Consider the following 18,756-nt stretch of genomic DNA (forward strand, 5'->3'; position numbering starts at 1 on the left):
TCCGTCTGAGATGCATGAACTGTCGACACAACTTCAAGAGTTGTTAGACAAAGGATTCATCCGACCGAGCTTCTCGCCTTGGGGAGCTCCAGTTTTGTTTGTCAAGAGGAAGGACGGTAGTTTCCGTATGTGCATTGACTACAGAGAGTTGAACAAGCGGACGATCAAGAATAAGTATCCTCTGCCAAGGATTGATGATCTGTTCGACCAACTTCAAGGTTCAAGCTTTTCCCAAAGATCGACTTGCGATCTGGATACCATCAGTTAAGGATACAAGAGGAGAGTATCCCAAAGACAGCCTTCAGAACTCGATATGGACACTACGAGTTTCTCGTTATGCCGTTTGGTCTGACAAACGCACCTGCAGTGTTCATAGATTGAATGAATCGAGTTTGTAAGCCGTACTTGGACAAGTTCGTGATTGTGTTCATCGACGACATTTTGATTTATTCAAAGACGAAGGCTGAGCACGAACAGCACTTAAGAGCCATTTTGGAATTGCTGAAGAAGGAACAGCTGTATGCCAAGTTCTCTAAGTGCGAGTTTTGGCTACGAGAAGTCCAGTTCCTTGGACACGTGGTGAATGGAGATGGAATCCACGTGGATCCAACCAAGATCGAGGCGATCAAGGATTGGGAGACGCCGAAGACGCCAACCGAGATTCGACAATTCTTGGGTTTGGCTGGCTATTACCGCAGATTCATTGAGAATTTTTCAAAGATCGCTCAACCATTGACACTCCTCACACAGAAAGACAAGAAGTTTGATTGGGGAATCAAACAGGAAGAAGCGTTTCAGATATTGAAAGATAAGCTTTGCAACGCGCCAATCTTAGCCCTACCAGAGGGTGCAGATGATTTTGTGGTATACTGCGACGCTTCGCGTCAAGGATTGGGTTGTGTGTTGATGCAACGCCAAAAGGTTATTGCCTACGCGTCACGCCAGCTGAAGGTACATGAAAAGAACTATACCACACATGATTTGGAACTTGGCGCAGTGGTTTTTGCTTTAAAGATCTGGAGACACTACCTTTATGGTACGAAGTGCACAATCTTCATAGATCACAAGAGCCTCCAGCACATATTCAACCAGAAGGAGTTGAATATGAGGCAAAGACGATGGGTAGAGCTGTTGAATGATTACGACTGTGAGATAAAGTATCATCCAGAGAAGGCGAATGTGGTCGCCGATGCCCTAAGTCGAGAAGAGAGAATCAAGCCCATAAGGGTTAGGGCTTTGGAGATGGTGATACGAACCGATCTTCCTTTACGCATTCGTGCCGCGCAGGAGGAAGCTCTCAAGAAAGGAAACCTTGAGAAGGAATATCTCCGGGGGATGGAGAAGCAATTGGTGCCAAACGAGGAAGGAACGTTGTGTTTTGAGAAAAGGATTTGGGTTCCTCTGTTTGGTGGTTTAAGGAAGGTTATTTTCGATGAAGCTCACAAGTCACGGTACTCTATCCATCCTGGAATGGATAAGATGTACCAGGATCTTAAAGATTACTATTGGTGGCCTAGGATGAAAGGCGATGTTGCTGTTTATGTGAGCAAATGTTTAACATGTGCCAAGGTTAAGGCAGAATACCAGAAGCCTTCGGGACTTCTACAACAACCAGAAATTCCCAAGTGGAAGTAGGAACAAATCTCCATGGATTTACTATGAAGTTGCCGAGAACGCCAAGAGGCCATGACACTATTTGGGTAATAGTGAACCGCTTAACGAAGTCAGCACACTTCTTACCTATCCGAGAGAAGGATAATACGAGGAAACTGGCCGAAATATACATGCGAGAGATTGTTACACGCCATGGAGTACCTCTCTCGATTATCTCCGATAGAGATGGGAGATTAGTATCAAGGATATGGCAATCCTTCCAAGAAGCCTTTGGCTCGAAGTTGAATATGAGCACCGCGTTTCACCCGCAGACCGACGGTCAGAGCGAGCGGACGATTCAGACGTTGGAGGACATGCTGAGAGCATGTGTTATGGATTTAAGCGGTAGCTGGGATAAGCATTTGCCTCTGGTTGAGTTTTCATACAACAACAGCTACCACACCAATATTGGTGCCGCGCCATTCGAAGCTTTATATGGGCGCAAGTGCAGATCACCGCTCTGTTGGTCTGACGCCGGTGATAGACAGTTGGTTGGTCCTGATGTAGTCCAGGAAACCACCGACAAGATTGCACAGATCCGAGATCGCATCAGTGCGGCTTGTGACCGGCAAAAAGCCTACGCGGATCGAAGCAGGAAACCTCTAGAGTTTGAGGTTGGTGATATGGTTTTGTTGAAGGTATCACCCTGGAAGGGTGTGGCACGCTTTGGGAATCGTGGAAAGTTGAATCCGCGATATATTGGTCCGTTCAGGATTTTGGAAAGAATCGGGACCGTAGCTTACAAGCTGGACTTACCTGCTGAACTCCATTTAGTTCACGATACATTTCATGTATCCAATCTGAAGAGAAGTCCAACGCAAGATACCATTGCCATTCCTACCGATGAAATTCATGTTGACGACACGCTCCACTTCGTGGAAGAACCCGTTGAGGTCACGAATTGGAAAGTAAACAAGACCCGCCGGAGCAGTGTCAAGCTCGTCAAAGTTCGTTGGAATGCCCGCCATGGTCCTGAGTTCACCTGGGAGCGTGAGGACCGAATGAAAGAGAAATACCCCCACTTATTTCCTAAGAACCCTGCTTCTACAAGCAGAACTTAAAATTTCGGGACGAAATTTTTCTAACGGGGGGAGAATGTGACAACCCTCACTAAACCAGGTATCCGTACGATTTAATTAATTATTAATTACTGCCTGATTACTGTGCTTAACTGAAATTGCTGATGAATTGCTACTTGATTTTATTACTTGAACATATCTTCATCATACTCTACATACCGTCACTACATTATTTTACATGCTGAACCTTAGTGACGAACGTGATGCACAAAAGCACAGTAGCACTATAAACGGATAACCTATTGAACATGCTGAAAAAGCCAACATCAGGCAGATACTGCCTCTAAGGCCTGTATGAGCCAGAATTAGTTTACTACACTAGTAGGGAGTGTAGGGAGGTGAGGATTGTAGAACTGCGTCACTAGGTGATTGTTATAGTGACCGGATGTGCCTAAAACGTACTTTGAGTACAAAATTCAGCACTTTAAATAAAAATTCAGCATTTATTTAACTAATAAAGTGCCAAAACATGAGAAAAATATTACTTGACACTTTCCAAAGTGTTGGTGAATTAATGGGTCACTAAAAATAATATTAACGACACTTTATATGCTTATTTAGCACTTTAACGGAGTAATATCCAACCGTACATCCGGACTTAACCCGGGACATAAAAATATTGTCATTGACATTGTTTTCTTTTTCTAAGCTAGTTAGGGTACCCGAACACCCTAACACCCGTTATAAATTACCACACTCATAATACACTAATTAAACTCCCTAACTAAACTAACTAAAACCTAAACTACCTAGTTAATTCCCAACCAAATGCCCCCTTTCTATCCGTTCGGTTCCCCAAGGGGGGACACCTTTCCACCAACGTTTGTATATTTAATCTAGCTTGTCTAGTATGGAGTTTACATATTATCTTTTGGTTAATGATTGGTTAGTGATTATAAGAATGCACATGGGATAAGGCTCTCATTTTATTCACAGTCCACACTTAACAATATTGTGCTCTCTCTTTCCCTCTTGCCACTACTCTCGGCCAAACACCTTAGCCCACCCACCATCACCTTCCAAATTTGATATTGCTATTCTACCAATATACAAGTGTGTTAGAGCTCATACGAGGAGACCCGGTGCTTACGGAATCACAAGGACCTCACCACAACGCTATTAACCGCCTATTTTTCGTCTAGTTTCTTCCCTAGCCTCGAGCTAGTAGTAAGTGTCTCTAAACATTCTTTTGATCTATTCTAAAGTGGTTAATAAGAATTTTGACGGTTGAAATTTATGAACATATAAGATCATAAAATAAAAGTTTACAAAAAAATGAACTTGTTGGATAAAAGCAATGTAATGGTGTAAAACTTATAAAACTAGTATTGTTATGATTATTTTTGGTTGTTGATTGCTAGTATGGAAATGGATCGTCATCAACCCGCTAGATCATGTTCACAAAACATGAACTAGCCTTATGTTTAGTTGTAAAGTTTCTAGATGACGAACCCTTTCCAACATAAACATGAACTTGTGTAAAAAAAAAACTATTTTTCTTATAAAGTGGAGTTCTAAACTTGTAGATCTACAGATCTACAAGTGGTATTTTCGAAGGACCATGTGTAAAATGAAATCATACTTTTAAAGCCGGATCCTTCCTAAACAAAGGTGATTTTTGTAAACACACAAGTGTGTAGACACTTGTGTGACAAAAGGATTTAACAAAGAATTGTTTTTGTAATATTTGACAAGAAGATGTACGAATACATTTTTCTAAAAGACAAGATTCGTGAGGAACCGATTTTATTTATAGAAAGATCTACTAAAAATATGGGAAAAGTTATTATATATTTTGTACTAACCACAAGTTCATGTGTTTTGCTATTTATATCTATTTTGACTATTTTGATAATGAAACTTTGTTGATTGATGTTGGGAACATTGTTGATTTGAATTCTTAAAAGAAAATGATACGCTTGAAAGCGTGGCCACCTCCAGTTACAGGGGAAACTCTGGCGAAATTTTTCTAAAATCTAACACTTAGAATTATTTACAAGTGTTAGACTATTTTTGATATATTTTCAAATATATTTCGCCATGACTTTATTTACAAATATTCGGAGGTGGGATTTTCACAAAAGCTAAACGTGATAAATATTTATTCGATGAATATATTTTTCACCACACTGTTTATGATTATTTTGTGAAAATATATAAATATTATTTTTAGAGTAAAAATAATATTTACAAACGTTGATGAACCCAAAATAATACAAACGCTTACACGACGAATATATAAGTTACACCGGTGATTATTATTACCACTTAATCGTTAAAACGTAACTTACGCTTTATACGGAAATATTCATTAACGCGTATTTTGTCAACATATTATTTTGGAAAGTATTATATGAAGGGAAATATAATATTTTTGAGAAAAATACTTTTATTTTGGAATGAGAAGTAAAAATATATTAAGTGGGACTTAATGAGATGATACAAATACACATGTATTAAATCCCCCATCCTTGGGAAGGAAATTAAATTACCAAGTATATACAAGGAACGGTTGTCTAACCGTTTCCCAAAACTTAAACTATAAAGCTAAGGCACGGCCATCCGTCTAATAGAATTAGCACATGTAGGTCGTTGCACAGCTATCGGATATTTGGAGTACTTGGTATAGCGACGCACTGACTCTGAGTTCATGTCCCCCTTTTCTCTTAACTGTTTTCAGTTTTCTAAACTGCGGGGGTGAAATACATGTTACTATGATTACGAATATTTCTTACATGGTATGGTCAGCTAAGGAAGGAACTGTTAGGTTATGTGATTCGGGTAGGTGAAACCTTAAGAACATTAGTCCTCGTAGTACGATCGAGGGATACAAGTGATAGGCCTATTAGAGCATAACAAACCCCACCCATGCGCCCTAAGGTTGGACCATGTGGTGACCTTGTCTTAACACCACCCATGCGCCCGCAGGTTGGACCATGTGGTGACCTTGTCTTAACACCACCCATGCGCCCGCAGGTTGGACCATGTGGTGACCTTGTCCTATCCCCTCCCATGCGCCCGCAGGTTGGACCATGTGGTTACACATTAACTGATATGTTTCCTTATTTGCTTTCATACCAGAGTTTACAAAATATTCACACTTACAATGATTATAAAGGTTTATTCGCGCGCACATACTAAACGCATGAACTCGCTCAACATTATTGTTGATTTTTCAACTTACATGTATTTCAGGGAATTAAAGGATCTGGCACGGTATGGCACGTTTTCCCGCTGCACTAGTTTCCGAGGTCATCCGGGGTTTAGGGAATGTGACTCTTTCCTGGACAAGTCACAGTCCTTAAACTGTGTTTATGTTTTGTTTGTTTGTTGAACAAGATTATGGTTGTTAGGGTGTATTCCCGTTAAAACAATGGTTTTGTATTTGGTTTTCAAAACTTAATGGATGATCTTGCATGTTTTTAATTCATATAGCTTTGTTATGATTAAGCTATGGTATTAAGAAGTCACACCAAATTAACCACGCTTCCGCAAAGCCAGGGTGTGACACAAGAAATGGTATGTTCATGTGTAGTTGTTTAAACATTTCGAGAAACATACCATATTGTTCTTCATTTTTCTATTTCTTTAGCCTACCCGGGTATGGAACTGGAGGAGTGTAATATTTGACTGGCTCTTGGACTTGTGTTGTACTTGATGGGCCTCACCTGGCTTGCACCTCGACCGGTGTATCAGTCGGGACCACTTCAGTGATCGGTGGTGAGTCCGATATGTTGGGTCCGGTAGTCTTGCCACTCCTGTTCATAACCGCATTTACATGCCCTCACGGATTTGGCTCTGTGTTGCCTGGAAGACCACCTGGGGGTCTCTCCGACATCATCTTAGCCAGCTGACCTGTACCACCCCAATCGCGTAATACAACAACACGCGGCGGAAATATCGGGGAGTCACGTTACAAATTGCTCACAACTACTGGTACCAAATTGTTTCAATATCATTAATCATCGTTTTACAAACAAAGAATACATGTAATTGTTCTTTTTGTTTTAGAAGTCTAAGGCCCAAATGCAGTCCTATGCGTTGCATGCTTGAACAGTCGAACATCCTGAAACATATGCGAAAACAGTCAACATAAAAATGCCGGTGAATACATAGGCTTTATTAGCCAAATAAATGGCAAAAACATTTGGTACTATTATCTTAATTGTGAAAACTTGTGACAAAAATAGGTTTGTATATGGCATTATGATATTTACTAAGTCATTTTATGTTTTATATTGAAATCCCGATTTAAACCATCATAAAAACTTGTGAATGTGTTATTAGGAATCCAATCAAGGATTAATAATAACTGTTTTGAAATAAATTAAAACTTATATAAGTATTATATAAATCAAATCAATGAGTTATGATAATACTTCAGATATCTTTCAAAGAATCTAACACATAAGAATATGGAAGATTCTACAAAGATTATGATAACCAACAATAAACAAATGTACACAAAATCCTAAAGTGATCCAGATAATGCTACAAGAATAATAAAATAAGAACACTTATATATAGGAAGTACCAGCGGCGTATCCACCATGTTCTTATTTTATTATACTCGTTTCGTTATTTAAATCACAACTACCACATAACACATAAACCAACCAACTTGTGAACACGCATTAAAGCACACAATGAATCCAATCAAGGACTCAAGTAACAGTACTTTAAACATCCAACAAGAATCAATCTATGAAGATAGATAGATGCTATAAGGATTTGGGTTCTATCACATTGTCTAACTTAACAAGCATTAAAGCACACTATGAATCCAATAAAGGATTCCAATATTGGTACTTTAAACATCCCATATAAGTCTAACTATGAAGATAAATAGATACTACAGGGATCCTGAGTTCTTATCATATTGAATTATTGAATTGAAACCAAACTAAATCCTAATGGTGATTCGGGATAACGCCACGAAAGGTAATACAATAAGCACACTTATATATAGGAAGTACCAGCGGCGTATCCACCATGTGCTTATTGTATTATCTAGTTTCGTTATCTAAATCACCAACAAACTACACAAAAACCAACCATTGAGTCTGCAAAGTACTTCTTAAAAATCTCACTATGAAGATAGGAAGATCTAAGTCTGTACTTCAGATATCCTACATGAATCTAACTATGAAGATAGGTAGATCACTTAAGGATAAAACATAACGTTTGCATAATCGGAATAATACACATAAAAGCACTTAGTGAACACATGTATGCCATACATTTTGAAAACAAATCGATTGCACATATGAATCACCCCAAAACATTTGAAAACAGTAAAAGAGGGGAACTATGTACTCGCCTGGGGTTGCGTATAGTCCCGGTTCAAAAGGTATAACAAAGCTCAAAAGACAAAGAGTTCAAGTGTTGAAGCGATTCCTAGGGTAACAGACACTATATTAGGGAATTGACACCTAAATCGGAAGATCGTGTAGAATGAGGTCTTGTGAACCAAATGAGTATTGGAACTCATGTGTTATGGTTTAACAAGCCTACATTCTAAAATGAAACTTATCCTAAGTGCTTACGACCCATTATGACCCATTAAGGTAGCTTACGCCACTTTAACGCGTCGTTCGTGCAAAAGCGCGTCGAAACGCCTAACTAGTTCTAAGACAAGTATTATATGCCTTAACATATCTAATTATGTTATATAATCAGTTTAGATGTCAAAATATTGGTTACATGTGTTTAAAATGAAATTATGCACAAAAAGGGCATTTTGGTCATTTTCCTAAGGCATATAAAGTACCTATCATACGACTATCTAAACGAGGTGAACATAAAGTATAACCTTGGAAGGTTATTCCCTATACAACTATGGTCACATTATATGTTTGGTCGGATCCTAATGATCGACCAAACGGGTCGGGTTCGAAAGCCAAAGCGGTTGTTTAGACCGCTTACCTTACGACCCTACATAAGCACTAAACCTAAAGTGACGAGCTAAACATGTTAGAACATGTTTAACAAAGTTTGAAAACAGGTTTGGTATCAAAACAAACGGTTTTGATACCTAAAAGTAGTTTGGTTACAAAATACGCAAGAATACGCATTTTGGCCAAAACTACGTCTCGTCACTATGCCTAGACAACGTGGTAATCAGTAGGTATAGTCACTAGGGACTATAACCATCGTTATTACGCTCATGTTATGAAGTTCAAACGAACATCGTGTTGACCATAAACTGGTCAATGCAGAAAGTCAAACAAAGTTTGACTTTCACGCAAAAAACGCGAAAAAGAACGAAAGAATACTTACAAAAGGTCCAAGAACGGAAGTTTGACCCGATTATTCTCAGGTATGGAGTATTAGAACCCCAACTTAGAGAGCAATCAGATCAAAGGTGTGAGTTGGGATCAAATGGGGGTTGGGTATTTATAGGAAAACCAAGACTGTTAGGATCGTTTCTTGATAAACGTGCTTCAATCTCGGCCGTCCACGCGGGCACACGGTTTTGTAATACTAGGGATACTCATGAACCATTAAAATTAGCCCATAGAATGATTAAAACCATGTTCAAATCAAAGAAACCCAACTGCTGATTTCAGAAAAACAGTTTGCTGATCTGTGCAGTTCACACGGCCCGCGTAAACAAACCCTTTGGGCTACGCCCGGCCCGCCTGGGCCAACTTTCCAGAAATGACAAAATGGTCCCTGAACTTTATAAACTCAGTTTTTGGCACTTTTAAGCCCCGTTAACCTCATTTCAAGGCTCTAAAATGAAGTTAAAGTACAGGGAACTTGAAGTGTGCTCAAAAATATCATGGATGTTGGTTCGTTTGGTCGTACGATCGCGTTGTTCGGTTAATTACGACGAAACACGAACAGTTGCGAAAAACGATCCAAATTAAGCGAAGAATGGAATTTTATCATGTCAATCACTAAAATAAAATATTTTAATGATTACATAAATTTTTGGAAGTCCGGATATATTCAGAACGTAAGTTATGCGTGAAAATGCAAACTTATGCACTTTTTGACGCTTTTAGTCCCTATTGATCAAGAAAGTTTATTTTTGCACACCAAACACCTCAAAGCCTATTTCTAAGCCATGTGAAAGATATTTAGGGCATATTTAACTTATGATCAAGTTCCAGAATGTGCGATACTATGTGAATCAGCAGACTTTCGCAGTTTGATGCAAATAGTCCCTGAGTGTGAATAAACTTGTTTTTGACACACCAAAGCCTTCAAAACTTATTTCTAGGTTATATAAAAGTTATTTCAGGTATGTTAAGCCTATGTCACTGTTCCGGAGTGTTTGCTGCAATAAACTGAGTACGTTTACGCATCAGTTCGCGTTTAACCTTCTAGAAAGCGATTTAAAGCTTGAAAATGAACTAGAATCAAAATGTGAAATTGTAAAACCAAAATAAACAAATTTTTGAGACCAAAACACATTGTTTCTTTGATAAAAGATAGTGTCCTACATTGTGTGTGTTTACGGAGCACAAGTGTTACAGTCTCCCCTACTTCAGGAAATTTCGTCCCGAAATTTATTCGAAGGAGACCGTAGAGTAGAATTGAAACAACTGATGGATAAGCAGATTGCTAGATCCCAAAGATGCAGAGCATCATTCGGAAATTTTAAGGATTTCAAAATGTGATTGGGGATATTCAAAGTATCTCAAGGTATTAACTCCTTTGAAACTTGTTATAGTTGACTAGTGTTCAAAAATCATTTAAGTAAGGCACTATGTTATACTAAGCTCCTAGTGTAATTCCTAGCAAACAAGGGGGTGTACATTCAAGCCCTACACGTACACGGTTTCTAACATCCCACGAGGTACATCCAATGCACCATGAGCATCTCATGCATAGGAGACGGGTCAACATACCTATGGCATCAAGATCGTCACCTTTAACACCATAATATACTCCCGGTCGGCTCGATTTGAGTTAATGAATGTACTTGCTATTATCTATCAGAACAAACACTCAAATAACAAACAAACACATAATCACATAACGGTCCAAGATAACATAAAATCACCAAATGACCTCAGCAACGTTCTGAAGAATAACACGATAAGAACACTTATATATAGGAAGTACCATCGGCGTATCTACCGTGTTCATATCGCATCATATCCCTCCCGTTACCTTAATCATTCTATATTTTATGCCACCATACTTAACAAGGCTTACTATGATTATCATGCATCGAAATTCATAATTAAGTATGCACCCATAATTACTCGTTTCGTCACATGGTCCACATAGCTCCTCTTGTTAAGCAAGGGTAAACAAATAATAAGGTCGAACTATTGTCTAAATCAAATAAACATTGTCACAACATAACATCTGTCAAATTGAATTGTATTGCATACTAGCAATGATAACACTACTTATTTTGCCTACGACAAATTTAGTAGTATGTGTTTTATTCTAGTACAAATATATATGTTTCATGTTAACCAAACAGGTAGAATGCAACATATACTAATCATATCATCACAATGTAAGCATACCGAGGAAATTTTTTTTTTTTCAAATCATGCGCTAGGTATGCTAAGTGAACATACAAGGTAGATGTGACAACTCGTAATTTAAACCCACTTTGTATAACGTTACGTGCTCACGTGAACTATGTTGGTTGAATGTTATGGTTATTTTATGTGAATGTTATGTTTATTTTATGTGAATGTATATTTATACAAGTGACCCGACCGCACAAGACTCTCGAACGCACAACCTCTACTTGAACGCACAAGGCCTTGGGCCGTATTCCTTGTAACCGGAACCAATAGGCAGCCCATTAGGGGGTTTCGGCCCACTTATCTTATACGTACAACATACACACACACCTTAGGAGGTCATTCTCTCATAGTTACAATTCTCACAACACACACACAAACCCTAGACGACTTTATCTCTCTCTCGTTTTGCTTGGAAGCCGACGGCACCAAGATCACAAGTTGGATCAATCCTTGTTCACCCTCTTTGATCGGTTACTGTTTGATATTGATATGTTGTTAAATGATGTTGTGATTTCATGATTGTATTAAAACCATTAGGATTGATTGCTATGATGAACAATAGGAACCGTATATAGATGTTCTTGTGGATCGAATTGCATGAAAATAACTTCAAACCGATTCAATGATGCTTGACTAAATTGTGGTTATGCTATACGTTCCGGATTGGTAGCTTGTTGTTGTGCTAACGAATCGGGTTATGCATGTAATCGGCTTGTTTGTGGTTGAATGTTAACGTTTTGATTTGATGATGTTCTTGAGTTGGTTTTAATTAGGGTTCATAGAGATTGGTAGATGAAACCCTTGTTTGATCTATATTAGATTAATCAAATGTTTGGAAGTTGTTAATTGATAAAACTAGATAAGGAAACTGTTAATTGATTGTAACCGAATAGCTTGATTTGTGGAATGATTGATCTAATCACACAAGACTAGCCAATCGCACAAGGGAGTCCACTCGCACAAGGCCCTTAGTCGCACAAGACCTCCTGTCGCACAAGATGTCCAATCACACAAATCTGATCCGGTCGCACAAGGGGTATTGATCGCACAAGATCCCCTGAATCGCACAAGGTTAGCGGATCAGCTTAACTATTGGGCCGGAGGACATGTTGGGTTGGGCTGGTTAGTCGCACAACCCAGATGAATCGCACATGTTAAGCTGTTACACTGTTTGGGCCGAACACGCCCAAAGTCAGTCGCACAACCTGAGTTGGACCGCACAAGTCATGTTAGTGAATTTGGGCCGAGCACATTGGGCTTATATCTTTAGCCGCACAAGACTGTTATGTGTTTGGTGTATTGGGCCGATATGTTATTGGGTTGTATATTATTGATGGGCCGGGTTTGGTTTGATCGCACAACATGTTGTGGGTCGCACAAGATGTTGGGCCGAATACTATTGGACTTATTTAAATCGTACAAGTTGATATGTTGTGACTGTAACTTGTATAGCTTGATTGTTAAAGTGTTGCCATGATCTACACGTGCCTGAAACCTGTTAGTTATGTGTAAACCTGTGTGCATTACTTGAACCAAACCTGACTTGTATGATAAACGTGCTAGGACGTGGTTGATCACATTGTAGCTTAACTAAACTTTTGTGTATCATACCGAGCAACCCCAGGTGAGTTCATTGCATTTTCTCAAGCATGCGTCCCGGTGGTTTGGGACAACTGGTAAACATTTGGAAGGGAAACATTGGGTAAACAACTTAATCGGTTTTGGTTATTGCCTGGAGGGCAATGGGGGTAATTAGTTGATAGCGCTATTAGGTGGGAAACCTCACACCGGGCCGTAAGGACGGGCGTGAACTAATTATCTGGGTATGGCTATGGTTGTTAGAGGCACACTCCTCGGATACATATGGGCACACTCCCTAGGGTATCTAACGATGGCAACATAGCGAACAGTCGTTAAGGGGTAACCACTCCCCGGATACACATGGGCACACTCCCTAGGGTATCTAACATGAGCAACATCGTAACGCAACATTGAATCGCATTAACATACATCTGGTAACTCAACACGTTAACAAAACCTTGAACTCACCAGCGTAGTCTGACACACTTGTTTGCATGCTTGTAGGTCGTTAACCTTGGAACATGGACTTGCTATCTGAGAGTGCTGGAGTGGTTATGGATCGAAGCTATTGGATTACTTATAATTGATACATTGGTTTTGGATTTTATTATGAAACAATTTCTAAATGAATTATCATATGCTTCCGCTATATAACTCTTTGTGAATCGATATTATGTTTGACAATTAATCTTGGCAATTAATGATATGTTTAATTTAAATATTTATCATTGGTTCAACATGATTGGTTGCTCAGACTCTGATGTGTAACACGCCTCGCGGGGTTTCCGCAGGTGGTATTTTGGGGGTGTTACAGTTTGGTATCAGAGCCACTGGTTATAGTGAACTAGGTTTTAAAACGTTTTGTAAAACCAGACTATAACCGAACAACTTCGAAAATCGATCATGACACTCAGCTCCAGATTGCAAGGTTCGTCTCTCTCACTTTTTACATTACTTGCTTAGCAGTCACACACTCACAACGTATATCAACTGAAACATCTAACACCATAGTGACTTGATAGTGTGACACTACTCTTCGACTTATGCAAACTATAGACTTGTAATACCATCTGTTATGTTGTTTGAACGGGGGAAACTTCGAGCGCAAGCTAAGAGGCACTGAGATAAGCATGCAAATTGCCTTATTATTATGGGTGCACACTTAATAATAACGCGGGGTGCATGCAAGTCCCAGTGAGGCTTATCGAACGTGAGAAGGGTTCTGCCTTACTATGTGTAAACTTGGTAGCACGTAGATACGAACATGATACTTGATTTCCATCTCGTTTCGATTTCCTGAATCGGTTTATTCCCAACTATAGAAACATGAGTGGACGAGGACACGGACGTGGCAACATCAACATGACTCAGGCTGAGTTGACTGACCTAATCAATACCCGCGTGGCTGAGGCTCTAGCAGCCTATCAAGCTGGTACGGAATGTACCAAGTACTCTTTACTCATATACCACGTACACGTCTTTTCATTCCTATAATGTGTTTCCTTCCGTTATTTAGGTCAGCAAGCGCAACCACAACCTAACCAGCCTGCGTGTACGTTCAAAATGTTTATGGACTGTAAGCCACAGACCTTCACCGGGACTGAAGGGGCTGTGGGACTTCTGAGATGGTTCGAGAAAGCAGAGTCCGTGTTTGCTATCTGTAACTGTCCCGCTGGGGACAGGGTGAAATATGCTGCGGGTACCTTGGCTGATGGTGCCCTAACATGGTGGAACGCCCAAGTACAGTTGTTGGGCATCGAGGCAGCGAATGCCACAACTTGGGAAGACTTTAAAGAACTGATCAGGGAGGAGTACTGTCCTCGGGACGAGGTCCAGAAGTTGGAAAACGAATACTACGACTTGAAGATGGTTGGATCTGAAGTCGAAGCGTATGTGAAGCGATCGTATAAACTGGCCGACATGTGCCCAAACTTGTCCCGGCCTATGTCCCGGAGGATTGAGTTATTCATCAAAGGGTTGCCTCCGCGTGTGAAGAGTTTGGTCACTGCAGCCCATCTCAATGATTTGACACAGATCGTTCGTCTGACTCACAAGATTGTGGATCAAGAGGTGGAAAGCGATTCGTTACCCCCGCGTATTTCGGCCACTGCTACTGTTACCCCCACTGCCACTGCGTCCGCTAATGATAACAAGCTGAAGTGGAGTGATTATGACAAAGCATCCAGTGCTGGCCAGACTCAGAAAAGGCCAGACAACAGCAACCGCAACATCAGCCAGTCGTCTTCTATCAATCAAGGCCAGGGAAGTGGCCACAGCCAGGGTTCGTATGCAGGGAAGAAGCCACGATGTAACAAGTGTGGCTACCATAATTTCGGGTCGTGTAATCGGAAGTGTGACAGGTGTGGTAAGGCGGGCCATGAGGCCAGGGATTGTAGGGCCCCACAGCCTAAACACCAGCAGCAACAAAACCATCCGAATCAGAGACAACAGGGACAACCACCCCAGCAGAATCAGGGTTTCAGGAAGGGATGCTATCAGTGTGGTGATGAGGGTCACTTTAAGCGGGATTGCCCTCAGTTAAACCAGAACGCCAACGACAACAACCGCCCGAATAACAACAATGCTGGAAACAACAACAACAATGGCAACAACGGGGGTAATGGTGCTCGGGCCAGAGTGTTTCAGCTTGGAGCAGGGGATGCCAGGAATGACGGCAACGTTGTAACTGGTACGTTTCCTGTTAACAATCGTATTGCTTCTGTATTATTTGACTCGGGTGCCGATTGGAGTTACGTGTCCCTAGAGTTTAGTCAACGATTAGGGATAACCCCAACACCTTTAGAGGTTAAACAAGTAGTAGAACTAGCAGATGGTAAGACGATAGAAGCCTCAAATGTCCTTTTTGGATGCAAACTAGATCTCGTGGGTCAGGTGTTTGACATTGACCTCCTTCCCGTTACGCTCGGTAGTTTTGACATAGTGGTAGGCATGGATTGGTTGTCTAAGCACCAAGCAGAAATTCTGTGTAAGGAGAAGATTGTGCGTATTCCTCTCCCTGATGGAGAGCCACTGTTAGTTCAAGGGCATTGTAGTGGGACGATGGTTGGGATTATCACGGCCATGCGTGCACAACAATATCTACAAAAGGGGTATCCTGCACTGTTAGCGTTAGTTACCAACGCTCAGTCTGAAGAGAGTAAGATCGAGGATCTACTAGTGGTGCGAGAATTCGCTGATGTATTCCCAGAGGAGCTACCAGGGTTACCTCCTCACCGCCAAGTAGAATTTCAGATTGATCTTGCACCGGGAGCGGCTCCAATTGCTCGAGCTCCTTACCGCTTAGCACCTGGAGAGTTACAGGAACTGTCCAATCAATTGCAGGAGTTGTTGGATAGGGGTTTCATTCGACCCAGTTCCTCGCCTTGGGGAGCCCCAGTTTTGTTCGTAAAGAAGAAAGACGGGTCATTCCGTATGTGTATCGACTATCGGGAGCTCAACAAGGTGACCATTAAGAACCGCTATCCATTACCACGCATCGACGACTTGTTCGACCAGTTGCAAGGGTCAAGTTTTTATTCAAAGATCGACATAAGGTCGGGTTATCACCAGGTAAGGGTTAGGGAAGAGGATGTTCCCAAGACAGCCTTTCGAACGCGCTACGGACACTATGAGTTTTTGGTCATGCCGTTTGGATTGACCAATGCACCAGTGGTTTTCATGGATCTCATGAACCGCGTATGTAAACCATATCTCGACGAATTTGTTATAGTGTTTATTGACGACATCTTGGTTTATTCCAAGAACAAGGAAGATCACGAGCGTCACCTACGTCTCATCCTGGAACTTTTGAGAAGAGAACAGCTGTACGCGAAATTTTCAAAGTGCGACTTTTGGATTCGGGAAGTGCATTTCCTTGGGCACGTTGTTAACGAGAAAGGGATACATGTGGACCCTGCGAAGGTGGATGCAGTTAAGAACTGGGCGGCACCAAAGACTCCGTCTGAGGTGCGTCAATTTCTTGGTCTCGCTGGATACTATCGAAGGTTTATTAGAGATTTCTCGAAAATCGCACAACCTCTCACCTCGCTAACACAGAAGAACACGGTATACTCTTGGGGAACGAAGCAGGAAGAGGCCTTCCAGTTGTTAAAACAGAAACTTTGCAGTGCACCGATCTTGTCGTTACCAGAGGGTACCGAAGATTTTGTGGTATATTGTGACGCGTCAATTCAGGGTCTCGGTTGCGTGTTGATGCAACGCGAGAAGGTAATAGCTTATGCTTCTCGTCAGCTGAAGGTGCACGAGAAGAACTACACGACGCACGACTTGGAGTTAGGAGCGGTGGTATTTGCGTTGAAGATTTGGAGGCACTATCTGTACGGTACCAAATGCACCATCTACACCGACCATAGGAGTCTCCAGCACATCTTCGACCAGAAAGAATTGAATATGCGACAGCGACGATGGGTGGAATTATTGAACGATTATGAATGTGCCATCAAGTATCATCCGGGCAAGGCAAACGTTGTAGCTGACGCCCTCAGCAGAAAGGATAATGCACCTAGGCGTGTACGAGCATTGCAACTCACGATCCAGTCCAACCTTCCTTCCCAGATACGAGACGCTCAGTTGGAAGCGTTGACACCAGAGAACGTTCGAGCTGAAGCTTTACGTGGCTCGAGACAACGACTAGAACAAAAGAGAGACGGTGCTTACTACGTAACTGGACGCATTTGGGTCCCATTCTTTGGCAACTTACGAGAACTTGTAATGGAAGAGGCACATAAATCACGCTACTCTGTACATCCTGGATCAGATAAGATGTACCACGACTTGAAAACTACCTATTGGTGGCCCAGCATGAAAGCTCATATAGCAACCTACGTCAGCAAATGTTTGACTTGTGCTAAAGTCAAAGCAGAACATCAAAAGCCCTCAGGTCTACTGCAGCAACCAGAGATACCCACATGGAAGTGGGAACAGATCGCTATGGATTTCGTGACAGGACTACCAAGAACTCAGGCTGGGAATGACACTATTTGGGTGATTGTTGATCGCCTCACGAAATCAGCACACTTCCTAGCAATCAAGGAAACAGACAAGTTTTCTCAGCTGGCAGCAGTGTATCTTAAGGAAGTGGTTTCTAGGCATGGAGTGCCAACTTCTATCATTTCAGACCGTGATCCGCGTTTCACTTCAGAGTTATGGCAGTCAATGCATAAATCGTTTGGTTCCCAACTCGACATGAGTACCGCTTATCACCCACAGACGGATGGTCAAAGCGAGCGCACCATCCAAACACTTGAAGATATGCTTCGGGCATGCGTACTCGACTTTGGAAAAGGATGGGAGAAGCACCTACCGTTGATAGAATTCTCCTACAACAACAGCTACCATTCAAGTATTAAGGCAGCTCCGTTCGAAGCACTGTACGGACGGAAATGCCGTTCACCTCTCTGTTGGCATGAGGTGGGTGATAGTCAGATCACAGGCCCTGAGTTTGTTCTGGAGGCATCAGAAAGCATTGTGCAGATCCGAAACCGTATGGCCGCAGCTCGCGACCGTCAGAAAAGCTACGCTGACAAGCGTAGTAAACCGCTGGAATTTGAAGTTAATGACCGCGTTATGTTAAAGGTTTCACCCTGGAAGGGTGTGGTGCGTTTTGGGAAACGCGGCAAACTAAACCCTCGTTATGTGGGACCGTTCAAAATTTTGGAACGAATTGGAAAGGTGGCCTACAGGTTGGAATTACCTGCTGAGTTGGGTAATGTCCATGATGTGTTTCACGTATCGCAGCTAAAGAAGTGTTTGGTTGATGAAACACTCGTAGTACCATTCCAAGAGCTGAAGATAGACGACAAATTGCAGTTTGTCGAAGAACCAATTGAGATTATGGATCGCGAAGTTAAAGTTCGAAAACACAGCCGTATACCGATTGTGAGAGTTCGTTGGAACTCAAGACGTGGTCCAGAGTTCACGTG

The sequence above is a fragment of the Helianthus annuus genome, chromosome 3, assembly GCF_002127325.2.
Source record: "Helianthus annuus cultivar XRQ/B chromosome 3, HanXRQr2.0-SUNRISE, whole genome shotgun sequence".
Classification (NCBI taxonomy): Eukaryota; Viridiplantae; Streptophyta; class Magnoliopsida; order Asterales; family Asteraceae; genus Helianthus; species Helianthus annuus.